The sequence below is a fragment of the Podarcis pityusensis genome, assembly GCF_964106645.2.
Source record: "Podarcis pityusensis genome assembly, chromosome: 1".
Lineage (NCBI taxonomy): Eukaryota > Metazoa > Chordata > Lepidosauria > Squamata > Lacertidae > Podarcis > Podarcis pityusensis.
Window position 1 is genome coordinate 102,647,903 of NC_138028.1, and position 27,811 is coordinate 102,675,713.

General features: G+C 42.6%; 1 long non-coding RNA gene across 1 annotated transcript; it reads right to left on the bottom strand.

The window, feature by feature from the left end:
- Positions 1–1,872: 1,872 nt before the first annotated feature.
- LOC308479583 lies at positions 1,873–26,483 on the bottom strand. Its single transcript, XR_013987737.1, has 3 exons — positions 26,281–26,483; positions 7,989–8,196; positions 1,873–2,052 (listed from the first exon to the last, which is right to left on the bottom strand). It is a non-coding gene; the product is annotated as an uncharacterized lncRNA (long non-coding RNA).
- Positions 26,484–27,811: the final 1,328 nt, after the last annotated feature.

Sequence of the window (27,811 nt, forward strand, 5' to 3'; positions counted from 1 at the left end):
CTGCTTTATCAGTGCCACAATAATTGGCATGGTTCCTCCTTCCTGCGCCCAGCACTGAACTTTGGGTACCATTAATAAACTTCAAGCTCCTTAAAGTCTATCCCCCTTCCACTTTGGGCAGGGACTGGCTACACTCCAGAGTTCCTGATCCCAGCTTAGCTTGAAATCACAGCCAAACAGCTAGTCAAGTCTGCTGACTTTATGCTCCACTTTTGGCAGGAGCTCCAACTTGGGGACTCCCATGTGAAACCAATTCCAGTGGGGCTCACACTGGGTGCCAAATTAAAAAAGGCAACAGATACAAGCCCTACTTGGAAAGGAAGCCTTGGGAGCACATTTTAAGGCTGCCAAATTTTTGTCTTATCATTGAGGATGTCAGGTGGGTGGGCATGACTTGGGGAAAACAGCCACGTGGGAAAAATAAGGACCATGGTTGGGTCTAATGAGGCCCATGGGCCAGAAGAACTCCATCACTGCACTAAGATGCTAAGGTTGCCTTTGACTCTCAAGAACTAACAACAATTATAATACAATTATAACACCTCCTGGTTTCTTATTATCCAGTGGGACATACATTTAACCACATGGAGTGATATGTGGCTCCCCCCAATCACTGCATTAAGAGGCAGCCCAAGGGGAGCTGTCAGGGGCCTGGAATTGTGGGACTGCTTGGGAACAGATGAAAGTTAGGATCTCCTTCTCTTGGACCACAAATTTATTTAAAAGGGGGACATGGCTTTTCCAATCACATGTACATAATAATGTGTCAGGCTTCGGGGACTTGGCCTCCCCCCCCCCCTTGACTATAGATAAGCAGGACAAAGTGAAAAGAGTCGCTTACCATTTAAAGAGTCTTTAATGATCACAGCAAAAGAAAAAAGCAACCATTCTCAGAATGAAGGTGTTCCCAATTAAGGTTTCCACCCACTTCCCCCCTAGTCACTTTTGCTGCTTGAAACCTGATCTTGCAACCACCGTGCTTTTTGTGTAGCCACCTTATCTGATCTACATGACCTTAGTCTGATAGGCTGGACACTTTCCATCAAGAGAAAGAATCTGTTAGCTCTCTCACTTCCATGTCTTCTTCACTTTGCTGTTCATGCCCCAGTTCTTCCCAACTTTTGTCTTCAGAACTATGCCCCTCTGCAAACCACTGTTCTAAATCTATACTGCTCCACTGCTCCTGGGCAGCTTCAGGATCCTGGTCAGGGGCAGGGGGAGAGGGAGGCTCCCACCATTCCTCATCAGAGCAGTACTCCTCAGCCTGGTCTCTGACATAATGAGACATTTGAAACAAATTACTTTGGGGGGGGGGGTGTGTGCTCCAGATAATTTCTAGTTTGTTTTTAATTTTCACAGCCTCAGCTTTCCATCCGTGCATAGATCCAAAAGCGAGCGGTTTGTGAGTCTTTTAACAAATGAAACTCAAATAAGATGGGTAAGTGTTGCAAAGTACTATGGCCTATGATTTCATTTTTTCTGGCCACATTGCACATACCCGTCCATAACGCCATGTGTGTAACAGGAGACACAGACCCCCTCATTCCACAGATACTCGAGTGAGCTCACCTTTCGGTATGTTTACCCGGGTTCTGATTATAATTACACTGCCTGCATCTCCGGTTAGAAAGACTGAAGTAAAAGAGCTTGATTGACTTGCATACAAGTGAAACATACCGCTCATCCCATCCTGATAATCTCTGAAAGGGTTCCTCCCCAATCATCAAGGCTGTTTATTATCATTACAAGTTTTCTGCCATACAATTGCTTAGTTAAAAAGAGAAAGTACAGAGTGTGTGGGGGGGGAGAGAATAGAGTAACTTTTCAAAAGGAAAGAAAATGTCAGTGGTTTGTTTTTCCAATATGTACGTTTCAGCAACATAATGTACTGCAGAGTTGATGCTACAGATGGTTGCGGGGAACCAGAAATGTTTCCAAGAGGCAGGGAAGGATGTACTTTTTATATCTCTTACCCAGGGCTAATGCTTTTCCAGGAGCTTTTCAGGACTGATTAAAGTGGAGTTCCATTGCCTCTTGACGACTTCTTTAAACCTGAAAGAAGGAGCCACAGGGGCCATGCTAATTGTGATAAATGCATACTAATTAAGTGCTGGAAGTTGCATTCACGGTTCCAAAAGGGTTTCTTTAAGGAAAAGAAAGAAAGAAAAGAAAAGAAAACACTTGCCATAAGTGTTAAACCCATTCGGGTAAACAAGAACCATTCTCCATAGGTCAGAAGGCACACAGGGCCACAAACACGGGCTCCGTCTCTCCCTTCTCTTTGCTCAGGTAGGTATCTGTTTTCATTTCTTAAAGCATCCCAGTTAATTATGGCACATGTTTCAATTAGTGTTCCAGCCCTGTGATCAATGACCCACATGCCTTTGAGAAACAGGCAAGACGCACAGCAGGATTCCTCCAGGAACGAGTTCATGACAAAACTGTGTTTAGGTTCCAAAGGGTTAATCCCTTCAGATGTGTAATTTAATACATCATAACTGCTGAAAATTGGAGTCCGCATAATTTATTTTCTTTGGTCTGGGCACATTTGCCTGTTTGGCTGTGGTCTGACTTCAGAGAGACACACCTAAATCTCTCAAGGGTCCCATGTGGCCCATGTCAGTTGTACAGCAAGCCTGTGGTACTTGGATGGCGCCCAAGGATTAGGTGTTCCTGTGAAGGGTTTTGGGTTTTTTTATTATTTTGGCTCTACAAAAGCACAAGGATGTCATGGGAATAAGCTGCGCTCCTTTCCCCCCTGCTCTCCCTTGAAGGCCACATATCAATGGGGTATCTAACCACTCAGAGCCAGGCTTTGCACAAAGGTATACATTAAAATAAATAGAACATGTAAGCAGAACAGAACAGAAGAGGGAAGGCGGCTTGGCTAAATGGAGACAGGAAACAATTGCTTCATTGTGTGAGGAGTTAAGAGCATGGAATTGCAGAGTGTAGCTCCATCTACAGGAACATTTGCAAAACGTATGCTCTGGCTGCAAGAAAAGCGGAGGGAATCTAAGACGGAAACTTCCCCCCTCCTGATTTTTTTTGCTGTTTTTTTTTCTTTAAAAATAAAAATATTTCTCTCTTTCCTCCTGATTCTATCCTTTTTGTGTCTCCCCACACACCTTTCCCCACATTAAAAAACCATGAATACTGAGGAAACTTATTGGTGTTAGGTTAGGAAGCATTTTGTACTTCTTAAATACCTCCTGTTGCTTATTGCAATTCCTTATCTCCCCCCCCCCCCATTTCAAAATTCATTTTCCTGAATCAGTGGCCCTCACGGGATGGCAGAAAATGTTCCCATATTCAGTCCATAGTTGGAGGAGAGAGTTCGGGCCCTTCCAGCATGGCTATGACATTTGTTTGGCTCTACAATGTGCTCCTCAAACAGCCTGAGGAAAGAAAAGGAAAAAAACCAAGAACAACACAACTTTTGCTTTTCACATGGCTTCTGCCTTTAAGAGTTAGAGCGGCTAGCAAAGTCACCCTTCCTTTGCTGTGCTGGTTTTAGTGTAAAACTCTTGCATCTGCTCCTAGCCAGACGTCACGCTTTGCCTGTAGAGGCTGTGTGTTTTCAAAGAAAAGGCTTGGGTCACAAGGGAGAGCAAGATAGCTCTGGGGACGTGTAACGGGATCTGAAGCCTTTCACCTCGAAGCCATTAGCTTGAAACTTTGCCAAGGTTCCTGCTGGGTTGAAGTGGGAGCTGCTTGGATCCCACAGAAGAGGAGAGTAACAGGGCCTCAGGTCGAAGTTGCGGCTTTGCAACAGCTGCTTCAGCAGCTTTCATTAGGTGACATGTGTGCTGGCAACCTCATCCCTGGCTCTGCTAGATTGACTGCACCAAAATGGTTGCATTGACAGTTCTCTACCTCTTCCCCCATTCCCACCGCACACTGAAAATCCAGCCACACACACACACCAGTGCAAATTCATTCAGAGTATAAATTCAGGAGTCTGGAAATTTGGGAATGGGAAAGGGAAGGGGGAAATGAAAGGGTTCTGGGTTTAGAAGCAAGTTCCACTATATACAGCGGTGCTTCCTAAGTGAGTGTGTTTAGGATTGAAGTCTAAAAAAATTCCATCCATTTTTCAACTGGGATGGAAATGAAATGTGTTGGGGCAAAATTTGATTCAGTTTTCACTTAAGGGCAAGTCTACCTAATGCACATTTTCTGCAACAGCACATGAACTGAAAAAACCACAGCTGCACTTTGAAACTTTGAATTTTGAGATGTAGTTCTTCATCCAAGTAATGTGTAGCAAAAAAAGAATGCGGAAACTAGGTTAAAGTGGATTACCGTATTTTTCGTCCCATAGGACGCACCTAGTTTTTTGGGGGGGAAATAAAGGAAATTTCCCCCCCCCCCTTATTTCCCCCCAAAACCAGGTCGGGGAAACCAAACCAGGTTGGGGAACAGCGGTATGACGGCGCTCCGCCTCCCCGCTGTCCCCCGAGCTTGTGGGGCTGGCACTGGGGAGAAGTGCGCTTCTCCCCAGCGCCAGCCTCCAAACCAGGTCGAGGAACAGCGGGATGGCGGCGCTGCGCCTCCCCGCTGTCCCCCAAGCTTGTGGGGCTGGCCGATGTCTGCCCGGAGCGCGGGGTGCTCTGCTTCAGCGCGCCCCGCGCTCTGTGCAGCAGGCTTTTATCCGCAGCCTAGGGAGCCCTGCAGGAACTCCCGCAGGGCTCCCCAGGCTGCGGACGTCTGCTCGGCGCGCGGGGCGCTCTGCTTCAGGGTGCCCACGCACCGGACAGCAGGCTGCTATCCGCAGCCTAGGGAGCCCTGCGGAAACTCCCGTGGGCTCCCCAGGCTTGCTGATAGCTTCCTGAAGCCTGGAGAGCGAGTGGGGTCATTGCGCACCGACCCCTCTTGCTCTCCAAGCTTCAGCGAAAGCCTGTATTCGCCGCATAGGACGCACACAGATTTCCCCTTCATTTTTGGAGGGGAAATAGTGTGTCCTATAGGGCGAAAAATACGGTATGTTAGGAAATATTGCTTTAAAGAAAGGTGTATTATATATGCGCGCGCACATACACACACACAAAATCAGCATATTAGAATTCACTCTAAAATGTTGATTAATGTTATGAGGTCTTCATTAAAAATGCACACACACAATATGGTACAAAAATGTGGGAACTAAATTTAAGACTGGAAAAATGGGAAGCTAAGAAATACTGAAGTTGACAGATCCAGCCATCCCTAGCTGTGTGATAATATACCTTCCTGCAATCATTTCCCATATTTGCTAGTCCTTGCTGCCCGGGCACTGTACGCTAGAAGGTGGGTTCAGAGGATCTGTGATGATTGCACAGAGCAGATGTTAGTCTTCTCAGATCTATTTCTCTCTGTCTCTGTCTCTGTCTCTCTCATATTTCACCTTCATAAATATGTATTTTCCAGTTCCAGTAACATTGCTCCATTGCCATGTAGGTGATCATAACCTGGCGCCCTCCTATAAACTACAGCTTCCACCATGCCTAACTGCTAGCCATGTCAGTTGGGACCATAGGAGCCAACTCCTAGAGGCTGAGAGGGCTTCACCCTCCCATAAGTTGGGGGCCCCTTAAAGTTGATGGGCATTGCCATTCAAATGGTGTGTGTGCACTGCATCATGTGATTGATTATGCAGGGTGGGGCTTACCTGCTCTCCCCCCAATATTTTGTTCAGGTTGGCACCCCTGGCTGATGGGAGTTTGAGTTTCTGTTTTATTTTATCCTTGTTTTAATGTATGTTATTTATTGTTGCAAGTCACTCTAAATTAATTTTGTTTTAAAAAGCAACTAACAAGTTTAAATAATAATAGTCCAAAACATTTGGAGCATTGCAGGTTGGTATAGCCTGCATTAGACTTAGGTAAGAAATATTCTCTTCCCTCTCCATTGAATCACTTGGAATTGAATGACCTGAGAATGCAAGTTCAAGCAATTGTATTTTGAAGAGCCACATTAGCTTGCCCCAGTATCAGAAAAACAAAAAAGCCCACATTACTGGTGGATTGATCCAAGGCATAACCAGTTTCTTTTACCCCAGACAGGCAGCTGTAACTGCAGTCCTTGCTTCAAGGAAAAGTTTTTGTCCTGTGATTATTATTACCTAGTTTACAAAGACTGTTATCAAGAAAGCTCTCTAAATTGGAATTAGCTAGTGATCCAAGTCTCTGAAGCCCAGGGACTGGAAGGGAAGATTTCTTAATTACACCAGCAGGGGCTTGATTTCTGTTCCTAATAGAGCTGGCTAATGTTGTTGAATATTGGTGGTGCACAAGCATCTTTTGCAAGGGCATCATGTGCTAACCTCTGCTTTACCAGCAGACAAAATCCCTGTTCAGAAGCTGTGTTAAACATGTGCCGAATCAGTGTACCTGTTTGTTTATTTACATGCACAGTGGGGAATTCAACATGGGCGCACGTACAATCCACTTAATTCTACACGCTTACATAAGAACATTTATGGGTGGTTTCCTCAGTCAGTTTCACAGCAGAGGGGAGGTAAAAAAGTGGCAAGCAGGAGATGCTACAAAATATTATTGCAGAAGGAACTCTGAGAGCCAGTAATTAGATGCCATTCAAAAACAGCTTTAGTAGATTTGGGCTTCTTGCTGTTGGTCATATTGGGATTCCAATAACTTTTAAAAAGACAACAAGTATGCAGCACATCTTCAGTTGAAAGTCTTCAAATGGTAATATGTTATATCACCTACTCAATAGCTCAGAAAGACAGGTGGATCAAAGGAAAAGGCTGTGCTTCTGCAGAGTTTAGGGCTTTGGGATAGGATAAGAACAGTGTTAGAAACTGAGATATGAAAGCTAGAAGCTAAATGGCACCTTAAACTTAGGTTTGGGTGCAACAACAGAATGGCTAGGCGTGTTTTTTGTATAACAAGAATACAAAGCTGAAAATGAATGAACTGAGGCTAAAATATAATGTTCATTTTTCACATGGTCTAGTCCTTCCCCTGCCCACGCCTCTAATATTCTTAAGAAGGTCTCTTCTCTGGTCTTCAGAGAGTAGCTGGAAGTGGGGAGGCAGAAAAAGGTCTTCCTTTCCTTCCACTCTGCAGTTTTAATCTGAAAACCTAGGCACAGTAATGTGCCCAGAGCTCAGAAACTGCTCGTGCTAATGAAATTCCCTATTGCAAAATGTGTCTAGAACAATGGGAATTTCGAACACTGGATGAGAATAACCACTCCAAAAGTATTGGCTAGCATTGTGAAATATAGAATATTTGGGGATAGACCCAGAGGTGTACTTATGGGTTTGTGAAACGGGCACAAAAGAAATCACCTATCAGACAATGGAGTATATGACAGATGTGTGTGGCACCTTCTTTTTCTGGAGAAGCTTCCCATTATCTTTTTTGCCCTTCCTCCTTGCCTCACCCTCACTCAGGATGCTTTGAGTACCTGGGTCACATAACATGTAGTAATTTTTACTGTGGCTATTGCAGTAAAGTGATTTTTTTTGGGGGGGGAGCGCCAATACAGCCAATTGCCAGGGGTGTCAATACATCTGTTTGCCAAGGGTGCAAGGGACTGTGGCTCCTGCTTTGCATGGAAAAGTCCCAGATTCAGTCCCTGACATCTCCCAGGTAGGTCTGTGAAAGCTGTCATTGCTCCCCCACAAAAAAAAAAACCTGGAGAGTCATCGTCTGTCTATATAGACTTAACTAAATGAACGGACTCCTGCCAACCTAGCAGTTCGAAAGCACGTCAAAGTGCAAGTAGATAAATAGGTACCGCTCTGGCGGGAAGGTAAACAGAGTTTCCATGCACTGTTCTGGTTCGCTAGAAGCGGCTTAGTCATGCTAGCCACATGACCCGGAAGCTGGACGCCGGCTCCCTCAGCCAATAAAGCGAGATGAGCGCCGCAACCGCAGAGTTGGTCACGACTGGACCTAATGGTCAGGGGTCCCTTTACCTTTACCTAAATGAACTGAAGCAGAAGGACCAATGGTCCATCTCAGAATAAGGCTACCTACCTATTTATTGGTTCTTCAGTCACTCCAGGCATGCACAGTGAGGGGTGAGTGTGAGCTCCACTATTGGCAGGCACACATATAAAACATCCTTGAGGGTCCTCCTCAAACTGTGCTATCAATTGCCTCTGTGCTTTTCCAGAAGCCAGGAAGAAGTGACAATGGAAGCCTCCTCCAACATCAGTACCAAGGCCACTGCTTCTTTATTGGTCTGAACGATAAAGAAAACCATCTAGAGCACATCATGATACTCTGAATGTGCAGTGAGGAAAGCGGATAGGAAGTATTCATCATTCTCATAATACTTGAGCCTGGAGTTAACCAATGATGCTTTACAGGGATGGAATCAGGCAGCATTTCTTCACATGGTGCAAAACTATACTGTGGAATTCTCTTCCCCCAAGAGATAGCAAGGGCCACCATTGTAGTCGGTTCTAAAGGGGAATTAGACACATTCCTGGAAGATAGGTCTATCAGTGCTACTAGTCTTCATGGTGACTCTATGCTGTCTCCAGAATTAGAGGCAAGATAATATCAGTTTCTGAGGAGCCTGATCAGGAAACTCCTCTCACCAATGAGATAGGTTTTTGGGCATCCCACAGGCATCTGGTTACCTACTGTGAGAACAGAATTCTGGACTAGATAGGCATTTTATTTGCTCCAACACAGTTCTTCTTTTCTAAAGGACAAGAATAGGGGAAGGATGTTTGAAACAGTTAGCAGTGCTCTGAAAGCATCTAAATGGGATACGAAAATAACTTGCCCAGTAGTGTCTCTCTCTCTCTCTCTCTCTCTCTCTCTCTCTCTCACACACACACACACACACACACACAGACACAGACACATATATATCCAAGTGCCTAGGAACTAACCTGCATCCCCTTCCCACCAAGCAGTCAGATTTCACCTACTTCAACACAACCATCACAGTGGTACCCTTGTTTTTCTCCTATCAATTTCATTCTTCAAATGTTTAGCAGCCTCAAGCTGTTCTGTGTCTTTGTCACGTGCTTTGTCTTTGGGGGAATTCTAATTAAAATACCCTCTCCGAATACCTTATGTTAGGGGTGTTTTGTTTTCACTTTAGCCTGCTGAGTTCTCTTGCACCAACATAAAGTCCCTTCTTCTGAAAGGCCTTGGCTTTATAGCATGTGACTTCCCACCAGATCAAAACAGAAGCAACTCTTCTCAAAGACCTTCAAAGCTGCTTCAGTATATTCCCTGCCTGGAGTAATAAGAGCTGTAAAGTTCATCTGCTTCCTTAATTTATTTGCTCAGCTACCTCCCTTCTCCCTTCTCCGCTACCGCACACATTTGCAAACTGTCCCTTTGCTAAGCTCTCATCCAAGGAGGAGGAATTTGTCTTCGAAATAAAATGTGTCCATCTCATCTTGAAATATATTCTTTTGATACTTGATCACCGGGGACTTAATCCCAGGAAAATTCCCATTGACTTCAATAGTCTTTGGATCAACCCCCTAAATTGTCATAAGAAGACCCTGCCTCCAGTATTATGTGTAATGTGCAGCTTATAGCTCAATGCAAGAGATTTTTTTTTTTTAAAAAAATTACTTAGCATTGGAATCCTGATTTCTTTTTGACACAGAGAAAGAAATAGCTAGAGATTAAACTTCCATCTCCAACCCCTTGAGATGCTCTAATAAGCTAATCTAGTCAGTAAGATATTGCAAAAAATAATAATAACGCTGCAACACACATCTGTAGCTGCAGTTTAATGGCATGAGTAAGGAGAGAGCCTAGTTGGCCTATTAGTTTATCTTCTTAAGGCTCTTGGACACAATTCCCAACGTTCTGGGTTCAGTCCCTAAGTAGGTCAACATATTTCCCCCCTCATTTCCCCCCTCTACTAACCACATCAATAAAAGAGACATTTCAACAGAAATGTAAAGTTTACTTATTTAAGAAGATACTTTTTTAAACATGACAGATTGGTCCAACACTGTAGTATGGTGTAACCAATGCACTCTAGAGTATGTCTTGTATTTTAGAATGTTGTGGATGTATGTCACGCCTCAAAATCTAGAAAATGCTTTGGGAGTAGGGAAATTCCTTTATCTGAGAAAGAAGACACTAATTCACACAAATCTATATTCCTGAATGATGATAAGGATGCAGGGTGGGGAAGAAATGTCACTGTACAGCCAAATTTCATTGACACAGAGCATTCTCATAAAGGCAAATCACGTTAGGGGTAGGAAACGTGGCTGATTTGACATCTGAGGCCAAATTGAAGGAAAGGCACAACTTTTGTGTCCTGTTCTGGGATCTTCTAGATCAAATAAAGATGAAAGAGGAAGATGTGGTACCAGGAGCATAGCGAAGAATGATCACTGCCATGATGATCATAAACAAGTGTTTAAAAGTGGACAAAGTGAGCATGAGATCTTGCAATATTCCAATTTTGAGCTATAGTCCTGTTATGATGTTCTCTCTTGTTGCTTGTTATGACCTTTCTTTCTAGGTGAGATTTTCACAATCTACACTGATTTTATGCTGATAACTGGGACTCTTGTGACTGGGGCTCCGTATAAGACATTATCTTTGCTCCTATATATCTACTTCCCATTCTTTGAACAGGTTGTTGCATTTTTCCCATTGGTTTTGGAAAGGCAATCTGCGTTATTAATAAAAAGGCATGATAACATGTGCCTGATTGCAATTTCCTCCCATGCCATTGCACTAGCTGAGATTTACTTTGCATTCAGGTTTGAAATGATTGCTGTAACTGGGACTGGGAAGGAAGATTAACCTGTGCCAGATTAACCTGGAGATTTTCATCCTTCTTCTGCAACCTGTGGCTTGGCTCACTTTCTAGAGTCATCTAGATTCATCTGTAAATGTGTACCCTCTTTAGAGTACAGCACATTGGCCCCCATGCCTGCTTTAGGCTGGATAATGAGGTTTAATTGGGGTCTGATGGTTCTGTAGAGGATTCTGCCCTTGGATTCTGCCCTGTGCTTCCATTATACTGAAGAAGCGTGGTGCAATCGCTGCTGACCCATGCATATCTCTAGGGCTCCATTTTTTATTTTTGTTAAAAGGGCGAAGGAATGCAGGTTCGTTATATTCTTACCTAGCCAAGCTGATACACCAAAAGCCAAACGTTCTTTCTTGGAGAACTAGGTTCCCCGCCCCCCTCTCCCCTGGTCTTTGGTAACTTTTCTGCCAAAACCCAACTGTAACAACAAAAGTTTATAAACAATGAAAATTCCAGCTGCTTGACATCAGCGATGTGAAGCTTTCACTTCACACAGATACAAATATTTACCCTGAGCTCTGGCAAAGCTTGCCTTGCCCATGTCACCCTTAATCATACATTTCTCTTTGATTGAGTTATGCTTTCCAGTACGTGATTTGATCTGGTTTACTTTTTAACACATCCCAGAGGCTTCGTCAAAATCAACTCTGTGCAGGCCATGTCATTTGGTAGCTGCCAAACATGCTACTCAGAAGGACGTTGGCAAAGGGGAAGAAACAGGACAACCCCCCCACACCGCCCCTCTTGCAAACACACAGACACCACTTAATTGCTCTAATAAATGTATTTCTTCTTCTTCTTTTCACTGCTGTTGTAAAGCAGCGAGAAAAGAATATAGGCAGGCCTGTTCAGGGTCTGCATCTCGAGCCACATCGCAATTAAATTAGGATCCTGGTCCAGCTCATCTCACATGTGTAGCTTCATACATTCCTTCCTTCCACACAAACATCTATAGGGATACTGAAGCTGTCTTATAAAGAGTCAGATTCGGTCCACGTAGCTTAGTATTGTCTACAGGGAATGGCAGCAGCTCTCCATCATCTGGAACAGTCTCTCTGAACCCTACCTGGAGATGCCTGTGGTTGAGCCTGGAACATTCTGTGCGCAAAGGAGATGTTCTGCAGCCCTTCTCCATAACTTCTAATCCATTACACAATGAGAACAAGTGCATCATCTCCACCCCCTGCATCCCTCTGCAGGAAGGGCCACTTTTCTACTCATGTAGGCTCGCTGCATGATTTGACCTCCTGTGCTTTCAGGGTTCTCCATGAGAAGAAAGACCAAGTTCCCTGTTGCAGAGATCTGCCTCCAACTCACAGAGGCTGATGAGGATGGCAGTGGAGGTCAGAGCAAGCACATTTATTCCCCTCCCCTATGAGAATAGACTGCCCATAGAAGGCTGGAGTGCTTCTTGAGAACTACAAACTCTTGGAATATATCTGTATTTCCTAAAAATGTGGAGAGGAAAGAGGGATCCTGCCCGGTGGACCCACTCTCTGATCTCCTTTGCCAGATGGCCCTTCCCACAGCCTCCACATGTTCAGTAGCTGGTGTGAAAGGAACCTCTATGTATGCATGGCTGGTGCTATTTTTCTAGAAAAATAGTTGCTGGAGCTCACCATGAACATCTCCCTTATTCTCTTAGAATGGCAATGGTGTCTACCTGAGAGGTGCCAGAACTAAGCTGCAGTGAGCTCTGGCTGGGGTGGGGGAAAGCCCTGTGCATGGCTGTCCTGAGTCAGATCATTGCTCCACCCACTGCCTATATTGATAGGCAGCAGCTCTTGACGTTTCAGAGAAGGGGTCTTCTCAGCCGTATGCCAGGGATAGATTCTTTTGCATGCAAATTGGTGCTCTTCCACTGAATGCAAAGTGTAATTCTCCGGGGTCTCAGGCACAGCAGCATTTCCCAAACCTGCTTTCCCAAATCTTTTTTCAGCTGGAAATGCTGACAAGTGAAGTTGGGGCCTTCTGCATGCCAAGCAGTTGCCCTACAGCTGATCTACGGTCCCTTCCTACATACAGCCACCTCAGACACGATGCATTCTTCTGTTGATGCTGAGCAGATGTGCTGCTCCTGAATGGGATGTTGCCAGAGCACCACGTGCCGAATGGAGAAGAACAGAATCTATTAGCAAAACAGATATCATGTGGGTGGCGCTGTGGTCTAAACCATTGAGCTTCTTGGGCTTGCCGATCAGAAGGTCGGCGGTTCAAATCCCCGTGACGGGGTGAGCTCCCGTTGCTCGGTCCCTGCTCCTGCCAACCTAGCAGTTCAAAAGCACACCAAAAAAAGTGCAAGTAGATAAATAGGTACTGCTCCAGTGGGAAGGTAAATGGCGTTTCCGTGCACTGCTCTGGTTTCAGTGTTCCATTGAGCCAGAAGTGGCTTAGTCATGCTGGCCACATGACCCAGAAAAACTGTCTGCAGACAAACGGTGGCTCCCTCAGCGTGTAAAGCGAGATGAGTGCCGCAACCCCAGAGTCATCTGTGACTAGACTTAACTGTCAGGGGTCCTTTACCTTTACCTTTTTAATCGACATCACATTGAGTGACATTCAAACACTCTGCGAAAAGTACTAATGTATTATAGCACTATCCTTATAGGAATGCTATCATCATTATTTTTTAAGTCAGATGCTTTTCCAATGCAAACCTAGGTAAATAGTTAAGGACAAAAATTAGTCATTACTTTTGCTTATGCGTATTACCTGGATTTGAAAGGCTTGCTTACACCCCATGACAGTCTCTGTATGCAATTGAAATTCAAGAGAGAGATTGCTGGTAACGGGCAAAATCCAGACAAACCTGAGATTAATCACCAACAGCCACCATAATTTAAAGGGCCTTGGAAATGGCATCCCCAGCTGGTCATTTAGACGCAAGGCACCTCCCACACAAAGCTGGCTTCGATAAACAGATGGGCTTGGCTTCATGCCCTAAGGGTCAATAAACTCGGACTCAGAGGACCCACGGGAATTCATACATGAGCAAGCGAGGAGGTAAAAGCTTCCCAAACTTTAAATTATTCTGTATTACCTTATTCAAGGCCTTGCAATTTACTGGGAACAAATTCCAGTGACACTCCCATCATTAGTCATGCACAGCATTTGCATCTCTGTACTATTGGTGCATATCTATCTGCTTCCCTGCCTTCTTCCCCTGAATGGTTTTTCTCAGACCCTCCAAGTGTCCCTATCTTCCAGGGACAGTCCCAGATTTACAGAAGCTGTCCGAGTTTCTAATTTGATCCTGGAATGTCCCACTTTTCCTTAGCGTGTCCCTATTTTCATCAGAGAAATACTGGAGGGTATGGTAAGGTAAAGGTAAAGGGACCCCTGACCATTAAGTCTTTCTTCCCCCACCCTCCATTTCTCTCTTTCCACACACAACCACACAGTGTTACTGTACCACAACACTATCTGCTCTCTAACAGGGAAATACTGTAAATGTGTAGTGTCTGAGAGCAAGACGTAAAACATTCAAACAAACCCAGCAACCCAGTAAGAAATGTTGTATTCTTATTATATAGAAAACAGAATTTTCTTTACTTTTTGTATTGATCAAATTAAATCAGTGATGAATTTGGAACATTCATTATTTGGGCAAGGTATTAAATTACCTTGCTCCCTGGTAACTGAGCCTGGGAATCTAGCCCATTACCTATAGTTTAAATAGTTTCCCTGGGTACCCTTATGTCCAGCTTTCTGACTCTTACATCATGCTTACTGAAACAAATAAGAATGGTTGTTTATTATAGATATGGGAAAGGAACTAAGCCCACACTGCTCAGGTTTCAAACGCCACAGTAGATAATCTCTGAACCAAGACAAAATTCATGAATACAGAGCACTCAAAGATTAGGTTTCAGTGCTTCATTTTATTTACAGTTTACTGGGCTTGAGAAGGGTGGCAGGTGAGCAATCAGGGAGGAGGCTCTTTGAGACCAATGAACTTCCGCTGCTCCATTACTGGGAAGGAGTGTTTGTCTTCTCTGCTGAGTCTGATGGCGATACTAACAGTTAGGCACAAATGTCAAATCCATGTTGCAGTGAGGGTAACACGTTCACCAAGAAGGTAAAGAGGATCTGTAATGTTCAGAGTCATCAGAAACTAACTATTCAGCAGGCGTATGGAACAGTAAGAAAACAGAATTTCTGAGGGGTCTTTGATTCATTTATGTAACTGTGTGTGTGTGTGTGTGTGTGTGCGCACACACACACACACACACACACACACACCCTATATGTATGGGATTGTAAAATCTTTTGTAGAGGGTATCTATGCTTATGTAGGTAAAATGGCAGCACCCAGAAGCAAGTATTGAAACACTTTGCTCTCTCCTTTGCAAGTAGATCTGTCCAGAGCTGTCACAGGTTTTGTAGATCTGCTCACCTGCCCTTTATCATATAACGTGGTGGAAGAAAACAGCATAGGTTTTTGAGCAAACTGGGAAGAATGTAGGGGCAGCATTACAGTGTGGTGTTTTTAGACTCTGGAACTACTTCCAAATGCAGAGAACGAGTCCTGCTGCATTTTATTTTAATGTACTGTATTTAATGTATTTTTAACCTTCTGTTGGAAGCTGCCCAGAGTGGCTGGGGAAACCCAGCCAGATGGGTGGGGTAGAAATAATAAATTATTATTATTACTAATACTACTACTACTATTACAGTGGTACCTCTGGTTATGAACTTAATTCGTTCCGGAGGTCCATTCTTAACCTGAAACCGTTCTTAACCTGAGGTACCACTTTAGCTAATGGGGCCTCCTGCTGCCACCACACGATTTCTGTTCTCATCCTAAGGTTAAGTTCTTAACCCGAGGTAGTTAGTCACTTCTGGGTTAGAGGAGTCTGTAACCCAAAGTGTTTGTAACCCAAGGTGTTTGTAACCTGAGGTACCACTGTATTTGGGGTCTTTCTGCTCCCTCTGCTGAGTGGGGCTCTGGGCTTCTGCCTGGTAGCACCACTGTGAATGGGCTGGTAGGCCATAACATACTTGTTGGTGGGAATGGACCTTCCATTCCAGAGATTAGCCTTTCTTCAAGAGATTAGATTTGTTCAATAGCATGTATCATAATCCCTCTGTCTCCAATAAGGCTAAACTGCTCATTGTGTTACAAAAGGAAGTTGACTGTGGTGCATGACAAGGTCCAAATACAATGCAAATCTATGAAAGGCAAGGTCAACCTTCTGTACTTTCTTTAATGAATATGAAATCTCTCTCTCTTTATATAGAACATCAAGCATCTAAAATAATTAAAAATCTAGTGGCATGCATGGGAGAGCCTTTAATTGCGCCAAAAGTCAAGTTCCTTCATCCCATCATTGTTCTTCAATCTCACACTATTTTGAGTAGGAAACTTTAGTAAAAAGGCTTTACAATTAGTAAATGAAATATAAACAAATAAAAAAATTGAAATAATACATTATTCAGCTTCCTTCCCTCAAGCTTTAGATTATAACTGTGACAAATACTGTCTTGCTACAATTATTATTATTATTATTATTATTATTATTATTATTTACTTTTACAGGATAATTTCTACTCGAGAAGGGCATTTTATTTATTACTTAACTTCAACAGCAGAACCAACAGAGGGAGCAAAGGAGCTCAGCCATCCAGCTATTGTAATAAAATTTAAAGGCTGCTTTTTGTGTGTTTTTAATCACTTGGTAGTATTTTCAAAGAAAGGGAGGAAGAAAACAAGGGGAACTTTGCCAGCAAAACAGGAACTATTTAGAACAAAGAGGGTAATCAATATGTATTTACCATGTCCTTGCAATAAATATGGAGTCAAGCAAAAACAACTTACAAACTGTCGTCCAGACAGCAGGACACAATGCTACAACAGGAGGCATTTGGAAATGGATGATTTTTCTGTGTTTTTACCCAGAATGCTTTCTTAGTTTCTCATAGCGATATATTAACTTCATATCTGCACCAATAAGTACTGATGGGGTTACTTTGGGGGGGTGCCAGAGTATGGGGAGCTAGGCCCGTGGTAGGGTTAAGGGGCTTTAACCTTTGCTGTCTCCATTATCATACCAGCCAAGATTGTTCTGCAGCTCATATATGGAGGGGAGGGAACCCTGCCACTGAAGTGAGTAGTTTTTCCAGTACAAATGTCATAAACAGGAGTTCTGATCTACAAAAGGACCACAGTGGATGATGTAGGGTTAAAGTGCCCCTACTACCACTCTAGGGTCCCCACTCACTGACCTTGCAGTCTGTGGGGAAGAAGAGCACTGCACTTAAGGACACAGCTATAAGGATTTGAAAAGGCATGAATTTCTCTGCTGACCTTTCTTCATTGCATGCAGCCCTGTTTCCATTCCACTGCAGTTCAACTTCCAACAAAAATTATGTTAGTAATCTCACTGTCTGCTGTGGTGAAATTTTACATTACATTTTCCCCTCGCGATTCATTTAAATGGAAAGGTAACACAATGTAAAGGGGGGGGGGGGAGCGTCATCAATTATGTGTTGTTTGCAAACTGAAAAGAGCAACAACAGCACACATTGATTGTATTTGCTAGGTTGATTTCTATTCAGGGCATGAGAAGAAGAAGTGAACATTGGCAATTTCCACCACAGGTGTACCCAGAGGTTGTTGGAACACCCATCCCCTGCTGGGAGTGCAGTCCTGCCCCCTCTAAAACAAAAACCACATTTCAGACTATGGAGTGTATGATATATATGTGTGGGCTACGCACCACTGCTCTCACGGTTAGATCAAATGCAAGAGAACCTTTCCATCCTTCTTGCACTGTTACTCAAAGGCCTTTTTTTTTGTGGGCAGGGGACACCAATGCAACTCCTTGTCAGGGGTGCCAGGGGCCTTTGATTTCCACTTCTGTTTCCTTCAGAATTCTCCACTGTCCTTAGGCCCTGATACATAGTTTACATATTACCTAGCTTGGTCCTAATTCTATCCCAGCCTTCCCATACCTTCCCTTTTTAACAATGCAATCCTAAAATTACTGGGAATAACCACCATTGCATTCAGTGGTGCTTGTTATTATTATTTCAAGGAGAGAGTATACACAAAAGAGCTGCCTAGTACAGTTCCCAGTGAAGTCTCGACTTAATTGAATTGGGAATCCGATCAGAGATAAATTATTTCCCCATTTGTATGCATGCCACAGATCCTTTCTAGGGTTTCAGTGCCACTTTTAAATATTTTTTTGACCCAATGAACCACAACTGAGAAACCACAAAAAAATCCACACGGAAATACAACACAATTGGCATTATCAATCCACAACTCCACAGGACATTCATTAAGTCCCTCTTTACCTACCAAGCATTTGGGGTGTCTTGTCCCTTTCAGAGTTTTAGATTTCAGCTTTCACATCATGCAGAGCCGCATGGAAATGCATAGCTTAAGGCTAGGACTACTATGACTGATCCTGACTTCATGATGGGGTCCTTTAAATGTTCCTCCAGCTGGGACGCGGGTGGCGCTTTGGTCTAAACCACAGACCCTCTTGGGCTTGCCAATTGGGAGGTCAGCAGTTTGAATCCCTGTGATGGGGTGAGCTCCCATTGTTCAGTCTCTGATCCTGCCAACCTAGCCGATTGAAAGCACATCAAAGTGCAAGTAGATAAATAGGTACCGGTGCAGCGGGGAGGTAAATGGTGTTTCCGTCCGCTGCTCTGATTAGCCAGAAGCAGCTTAGTCATGCTGGCCACATGACCTGGAAGCTGTACACCAGCTCCCTCGGCCAGTAAAGCAAGATGAGTGCCGCAACCCCAGAGTCAGGGGTCCCTTTACCTTTTACCAGCTGAACAGGAGCTACTCACAGAAAAGTAGCTTCCGTGTTCCTTTGTTACCCATTAAACAATTTGCTTTAGAATACATAATATTTTCAGCTCTCCTGTTTAATTTTCATCCCCTTTGAACAAATATTCAATACTTGCAAGCAGATATTGCTGTCAAGTTTGTTGTACCATTGTATCTATAAGCTGCAAGAAGGTATTGTACTTTCTTCGATGTTCAGTCATGCAGAATGGGAAGAATCCAGGCATTTTTTAAAAGCGGAGAAAGAGTGAAATAAAGAAAAATCCATGAAGAGAAAACATTCCTTATAAAGTGTGTGCAGTAAATCTTATATCCATTCAGCATTCTCTCTCTCTCTTTCTAACCAGTCACTTGATTATTTCCTTAGTGTGCCAACTGATATTTTTTTCATGGAAAATATGCACTATTCAAGGCTAGAAGATCCCTTCCAGTCTTTCCATCTTTTACAGATTATTAACTTGGCTGTTGTTCATGGCTGCAAAATTCTGTTGGCCATGCTGCTCAATTGGCCATGCCAATCGAAGACCAAATATGCATAACTCAAGGGTAGGTCTTAGATTCAAATCTATTTCAATGCTTAAAGAAAAAGGGAAAAAATAATTTCCTGGATTATTTAAATAGCATTCCCCAAACCCACGAAAAAGCGTGCCAGTACCCTCTTACGGAGATTGCCAAAATGTTCAAGTTGTTGCATTTAACTGCTACCAGAGGAGTTAGATAATTTCCTATGTAGTATTTCAACGTTAACTTGCTTTGAATTTTCGCTTTCTGCATAACTCAGACTCTATCTTTGCCCATTCATGAATCATTTCCTTCTGAAATGTTCTTGCTCCATTTCAAATGAGCCAGGGACAATATTTTCTTATCTACATTCAAATATTTGCATACACATACATTAGGCCAAAATATGCCTGAAACGTTCCCCTTGCACTCATTTCTCATTCAGACTTTGGAAGAGAGTGTTCTACTTCCACAGGCTGAAAGGGCAGTGTGTATATATATATATGTATTTTAAGAACATAGGAACACACAAAGAGCCCTTCTGGATTAGAAGGGATTCCTGAGTGTTTCCCGCGATGGCCAAAGAGATTCCGATGGGAAACCTCCAGGCAGAACATGAGGACAATAGGCCTTTCATGTTGTTGCTCTCCAAGAATTCATATTCAGTCCCGATAGTTGAGGTAACCAAGAGCTATCGTGATTAGTAATCATTGGTAGCCTCAGCCTCTAAGTATCATTTGTGAGATGAAAGTTTAGCTGTGTGTTATCTGACAGTTTTATTGCTTAGGTGTCATTGGTTTTAGAGGGATTTCTGTGAATGCAAGTTTTCACAGTCAATTTTTTGCGAGTGGGAGGGATGAAACAATTAAAAGCATAGTAGACGGAACCAGGAAATCACAAATGTGCATTTATTTTTGGGCAAAACACCCAACTATCCTACTGCACCTCAGACTTATGCGTGCTTTCAACATTCTGAGCATCTGCTGAAAGCCTGAAATCTTTCCCCCCCTATACATAGACCATTGCAGCAACTCTTCTGAAATCCTATTTCAACACATATGCTTACTCATTGTTAGTTCCTTCTGAGAAGTTTAGATATGCACTTTAGTTAAAAACAAAAATGCAAAGGTTAAAATGTAAAAAAGTAAATAAATGAAATCTACAGAAATCTTTACTTGTAAAACAATTGTGACTATTACAACACAATTTAATAATATCATCAGATAAAAAAATGCAATCTTATATTCAATTTACACCAGCTCTCTAGTGTAATTGGTCTAATTCAGTCAATTAGAATTTGCACTGCCCAAGTTCTATTGGAAGTTGCTTCCTGTGTACAATTTAGTAACTAAAAACACCACAGGAGATATTAAAAGTTTGAGGACTAACCCTGCCCCATAAATCTCCTGGCAGATAATTTATATGCCATACGTTTCCAGATCATGACTTTTACATCTAAACAGATAAGCAGCGGTAAACTATGCCAGAGAACGCTTTGAAATAATGAAAATTTTAAAAACCCAGAACTACTGAAATATCCTCACAAATGAAAGGACTTTCTGTGCCACTCTGTATATAAAATGCATGAAAGACAGCAATGTTATGGATGCAATCAATCTTACTTTATAGCAATTGCTAGCAATGCATAATGCCATTCCTACTGTACTGGCAGGTAATCTACTGTCGCTTTAAATAAATCTAAATATTAGGTCTAGGAAGGATCAACCTGCGGAAAAAAATGCTGAAATATAACTGCTAAAGTTAATACTTACTTAATTCTTGGTTTTCTACAAGACTTAAAATGAAAAGGCTTTCCAACTATTATAAGATGTACAGACTTAATCTACATTTCAATAAGATATTTAAAGGCAGTGCGAGAACTGTCAAGGACCCTTTCTTAAGCCTGAGAGAGACCTACAAAGGAATGCTGACAGTTTCGTTTTCTCTGACATGGAAGTATTATTTCATCAAGAAAATGTTATTATATTCTTATTCATTTTGGCGCTTCCCACTTCAGGCTCTTCACCAACCCCGTCTGTGTTCGCTGGTATCAGTGCTACGGCGTCACCTGGGATGTCACGAATCCTCTATGAGAGAGGTAGATTAAATGATCTGAATAAACTCATATTCTTCCATTTCATTTTTTTATTCATCCTTTCCAGACAAAACACAGGAAGAAAATCCTCAGCTTCAGGTGGGCCTTCCCTTCCTTATCTGACGTGTTCCATATGCAAACCTTGATGCTAAAGCTGTGTCATTTTTTATTTTTCCTGCATGCAAAGTGGCTGTGGAAAATATTTTTGAGGCCAGAAGTAAGTACTCTTCTATATGCACTGAGGGACCATAATGAAGTAAAATCTAATTAATAATAATAATAATAATAATAATAATAATATCCTGCCTATCTGGCTGGGTTTCCCCAGCCACTCTGGGCGGCTCCCAACAGAATATTAAAAACACAATAAAACATCAAACATTAAAAACTTCCCTAAACAGGGCTGCCTTCAGATGTCTTCTAAAGGTCAGAAAGTTGTTTATCTCTTTGACATCTGATGGAAGGGCGTTCCACAGGGCGGGCTCCAGCACCAAGAAGGCCCTGTGCCTGGTTCCCTGTAGCTTTGCTTCTCGCAGTGAGTGAACCGCCAGAAGGCCCTTGGCACTGGACCTCAGTGTCCGGGCAGAACGATGGGGGTAGAGACGCTCCTTCACGTATACTGGGCCGAGGCCGTTTAGGGCTTTAAAGGTCAGCACCAACACTTTGAATTGTGCTGGGAAACATACTGGGAGCCAACGTAAGCCTTTCAGGACTGGTATTATGTGGTCACATGTAAGATAGCAGAACACAATCCTGGGTTTAGAAATTGTTTCTTTAAGAACAAGATGAAACCTTGAATTAGACTTGGACTGAAAAGCCATTCAAACAGAGGGCTATTCTCTGACTGGCTTCCATGGCCACCCTGCATGCAACCAAGGCGGCACTTGGGCACTTTTGCTTTGTGGATATGTAACATGAGCTAGTATGGTATTTTATTTTTAATTTTTATTTTTGCCTTAAAGTCTGCAGGACATGAGTACGAATACATTTCTATCCGCCACTCTAAAATGCAGTGCAATGGAAAGGTGGAAAGTCATGCCTCACGATGAAGTAAATTTTCTGTTCTGAGTACAATAGGTCTGATGGAAACAGGATGGTGTAATTCACAAGGACATTCTGCTAATGGATGCTATTGCCATTGCCCCACAATGTAAAATAACTGGTGATGAGCCAAAGGTGGGATTGGTTTTTAAAACTAATTTCCATGTCCCTTGCAATAGAACGGTTCTTTTCTCAGACTTTTTTTGGTGTTAAAATCTTCACACAAGCTTCATTAAAGGAAGCAAGAGTGTACCATATTATTGCCAAAGTAGCTGGACTGATATTCCTTGTCCTCCTGCTGAGGTCAGGATTGTTCCCTAAAAATGTTTTTGGCCATTTACCTCTCCACACCTCTGTTTGTACTAAACTATTTTTGATGGGTCATTTATTGACCTTTTATTTTAAATGCTCCTGTTAAATATTTCCCATATGGTAAATGTGCCCTTTTCTTCAAGTTGCAAAAGAAATGAATACATCAGGCACCTTTTCAAATTAGCTCCCTTCCATTAAACTGCATCCCCCCTTTAAAAAAAGAAGTCCTTTTACTCTTGTGTGTTAAATTTATGTGGCTAGTCCATAAACAGTTTCTAATTAGACACATGTGCATTCAAATGTGGACTTGTGTGTTATAAACCGACACTGAAGTGTATAAGAAACTGTCAGTCAGATCAAAAGTCAATCCAAAATCATCCCATTTGCAGAGCTGAGATGCTGTCACAGTTAGTTAGCCCTAAATGTTTAAAACATCAACCAAAACTTTTATTCTAATTGAGCATGAGTTGAAAGGCTGAACACTTTGATGTCTTTGCTTTTATCATTTGTATATAGCTTAGAACTGCAGACTTTACCCCCCTGGAAATAGTAGACATTGCTTCTTACTGAAAACTATACAGGTAGGTCAATCTGTATTTGTGAGGCTAGTTTATAGTTCTCAGCCATGTATATAATTACTTACAACACACAAGGTCTTGCAAAAAGAAAGGAAACCCATTTTTCTCTTTGTTATTTAACATTGTTTTCTTCCTATTAATGGACCGCATGAAACAGAAATACATCTTCTCAGAATATTGTCTAGAATTGATTCCTGACTTTAGTATAGCTAAATCTCCATGAGATCCCCCCAATAAGAAATGAAACTCAGATGTATTTTATTATTCAGTTGTTTAACCATGAAAACTTTCTAAAACTTACAGAAAATGTATTTCTGTGTTAAAACAACAAGCCTAAGTACATGAATATTAGCTGCATTTTAGGACATGAATTGAGAGTGATTAAAAGGGGGGTGGGATGCAAAAAAAAGGTGCCTATGGAGAAAGGGTAGGTTATAAATGAATGAGTGAATGAAAGTATGAATGAATATTTATCTGGATAAATCTTTATCTTTATCTCCCCACTTCTTCCTGCTCCTTGGCTGATGAGTGGGAGGGTATGTATTGGCCTATTTAAGATTAGGCAGTGGTCTAGAAACAGCCTGGGGAGTAGAGATTGCATACTTCTGAACAAGAAATAGAGGTGGGGAGAAATGCACTTTTCTTACAGAAACTTTGCATACTGACTAGAAAATGTGCACATTGCCCAAAAATTGTAGAAGATGAAGCCCAGATATACATATTCCCCAAAGCCTGTGGGGGTTACGCATAATGGCCAGAGAATGTACAGAATTCAACCAAGATAAGCACATTCCCCAAGGCTTGTTATGGTTATGCATATTGACTGGGTAATGTCCCCAATTCCCTCTTCAAGGATCATGTGTTCATTCTCCATGAGACCTGGTAAATGTGCACAACAGCTGATTATTATGCACATTAACTGCTCAACTTACATTCCTCTTAACATATATATGTACAGGAACCTTACAATTTGATTTGAATTTCACTTTATATTAAATTTTGGTAGCAAGTTTAGCTCTTTCTTTCTTTCTTTCACATTCTACCATCCCACCCTGCACTATCCAATATGTTTTCAAACTCCTTGGTGCCACAGCTTGAAAACAGCACTTGTCTTGGGCACATGTCCCATCTGAGAAACTGTAGGTCCAAGTCTATGGACCAGTTTGTAAACAGGTGCCCCCTTTTCAATACCTCTGAGAGAATGTGGAATCACTCATTCCTTTGTGATCCAGGTGGGATGAACTATTGCCTGGTGGGTGTGGGTGTGGGTGTGGGTGTGGGTGTGTGGGTGTGGGTGTGGGTGTGGGTGCATGTGCATGTGTGTGTGTGTGGCTGCTGTAATTTGCATGGTTGCAAATTGCATGGTTGCATGATTACAACAGCTCAGAAAAGATCTGAAAGTGGTCAAGACTGCAGTGGTCAAGTGTCCACCCGCTACATGGACCTGCTGGTTCATGCTGTCAGTGTAATCACATCATCATATCCAGATGGCAAGCCTTCCCTCTCTTTTTCCTAGATACAGTGAGGATTGCCAGCCATATGAACTTGCCTGAAACAGTACTGAATTCATAACCTAAACTCAGAGCTAACCCCCACGACAAAAGAATAAGCCTGTATTTCCTCCTGTCTCACCCTTAGCTGGAAGGTGCTGAGACAAAAAGCCTTTTCATATCTACATAATCAATTGTCTTCCCTTGCCGGAAAATACGTCTTCAAGATTGCTGTCTGGGCAGGGGCATAAGAAGACAGCTTGACACTCTGTGCATGCCACTGAAGATACTAGCTCCGAATCTGAGCACCGGTTGAACTGAGAAAATCCACAGAGCCTGTAGGTATCCGGCCGTGATTTTAGCTATTATTTTTCTCTTTTATGGTGTTACCTTTTAAACTGCGTTTGAGATCTTTGTTGTAGACTAGTACCCTGTGGCACTGGCCTGGCGTTGAGAGACATCAGTGAGATACAGCACATAAAAGCGTACCCTATAAGTGTGACGAATGGCAATTACAAGGCTGGGTTGGAGCTAACTTGTGAATGATCGGGTGAATTGGGGGGGAAAGGCCGGTGCACTCCGCCTGTTAGGAGCAGTATAAGAATGTGGGCCGTGCCAGGTTGTGTGCCACAGGCGGGCACCTTGCTGAGAACACAGGGAAAGCATACGACCCTTTATTAACATGCCCAGCATCTCAACTAGCTCTTTATCAAACAAATCAGGAGCATTGGAAATCGGCCACGCCGTTAATAAGAATGCAGCTGATGTGCAGAGGAGCAGAGTGTAGCTTTTGAATTGTGTAACGGGGTGGGGTGGAGAATGCAAAAGCTGTGTCTTGGTGTCCCAAAAATACAACTGCTGCGATTAAAATATAAAGGGTTGCAATGCACTGCCTTAAAGGCAAAGAAACTAACTAGGTATTGCTGTTTGCCTTGAAGGAGGAGAATAGTAAGGGGCTGCAAATCCCTCTTTATCTGGGACAGACACAGGACTGGCACACTTACTTTTACAAGGGTTGCTCGCTGAGCCTGTTTTGCTACTGATACTTTACCAATACAGTGGTACTTCGGGTTACATACGCTTCAGGTTACATACGCTTCAGGCTACATATGCTTCAGGTTACAGACTCCACTAACCCAGAAATTTTGCTTCAGGTTAAGAACTTTGCTTCAGGATGAGAACAGAAACCGTGCTCCAGCAGCACCTCAGCAGCAGGAGGCCCCATTAGCTAAAGTGGTGCTTCAGGTTAAGAACAGTTTCAGGTTAAGTATGGACCTCCGGAACGAATTAAGTACTTAACCCGAGGTACCACTGTATTTATATTTTATTTAAGGAATTTATATACTGCTTAATCATTAGCCTTTCTAAGTGGTGCATGTTATTGAGAGAACAGCTACTGCTTCTATGCTATTGCTACCATTAGCACATCTGTAGCACCAATATAGCTACAGCAGTGACTAAGGGACTGAGTTGTAATCCAGGAAACTCCCTGTTTATCACTTGTCTATGCAGGGAACTTGCTAGAGGTCTTAGGGAAGCCAGTGACTCAAAGCATCAGTTCCCCATGAGCAATGTGGACTTTCTTACAAGGCTGTTGTAAGAATTACTAAGGAAACATATCTGAAGTATATGCAGCTTGAACATGCAGCTTGAGACCAGTATTCCTAAAAAGTTTGCCTACCCCCTACATACCCAACTGGTGACTGATGATGATGTTGATGGATTCAGGTGTTCAAGTCATTCTTAAAATGACAACAAAGCTGAGAGCTTCAGTGATGGTCCTAGTCCTGCCCCAGAAATGCCCCTGGTGCCACTAGAAGTCGTGGGTCTGGCAGAGATGTCATTCATGTAGACTTGGGCTTGGCTTTGTCATCTGTCATGTAGATCTTTGCATTTTACCCTATTAAGAGAAAGTTAGGTGTTTTCAGACTTTTGCCACAGTTCAACATATGTAATTAAACAATGGAGTTACAAGTTTTAAAAAAACTGTATACATTTAATTAGTCTCCTTTTGAAAATTCTTCATAATTGCTGATGATGTTTCTCCTGTCTAGAAATGGTATGCTATGGGGGACAGCAGCAAGGAGAGGATGTTAGGAAACCTTATCAGGTCAAATGTGCGGTAGTGCTTTTATTGTCACGGTTTCGTCAATAACAGTGGCAATCCTTAACTAAAAGACCATAATGATAAATTTTGAGGCCCCTGAATATTCAGAATAGCATAAGAAGGCACAAAGGCCACACATTAGCTCATATGTAGTTATGTAGATCCACTGTGCATTGCTTTAAACTTATGCATGAGAAAATAGTACAAAAGATGCATTTTTGTTTTCTGTGGGTGGGGTTTCTTTTGTGAGGAGGGGTCATGAATTCTGTGAAAGTAACAATAGAGCAAATGGGACTTCCCTCTGGTGGCTGTTCCAAATTTTTTATTTTCTTATCTTGCCTATGGATATGAACAGGACAACCCCTAAAATTACTTTCTCGTAACTGTGTAGTGAGCGTGAGCCATAAGTCACTTAAGCCTTAACACCCATAATTAATTATATCAATATGAATTTAATATATTGGGCTATTTCAGTTGTCATCCATGGAATGGATACCCTAAGTTAAATTCATGGTACAGCATCTGCTTTGCATGCAAAAGATTCCAGGTTCAATCCCTGGCATCTCCAGGTAGGCCTGAGAGAGACTCTCATCTGAAAATCCTGGAGTCAATGCCAGTTCTTTTTGGTCTTACTGAGCTAGATGGACACATGGCCTGAGATGGAATAGGGCAACTCCCTATGTTCCTGTGTTAACTATCATCTCTGGAAAGACTAGGCTTAGAACGGTTTCAAGAATAAAGCAACCTTTAAAAATACTAGTGAGGATTTAGAAGTCTCCCATCCAGAGCTTCAGAGTGGCCAACAACAGCTGCTAGTTATGAGAGAGGTCGGTACAACTCAACTCTGCTCTCTTTCATAAGCTGCAGGAGTTTAACGGGCGGCAGTTCACACCCACTTGACCCATTTGGCCTGCAACAACTTGAGGCGGGAGATAAATGTCACAGCCAGCCCCACAAGGCCTCATGGGCCTTGTAAAGCTTTGGTTTCACTCTAGATTGACAGGTATGAGTGCTAACATGCAAACGTTAAACAGGCTGATGTATGCATGCCCATCTTTTGCACCTTAAAAGGAACAGGAAAAATAAAACCATTTTTACCTTTGAAGCATGAACTAT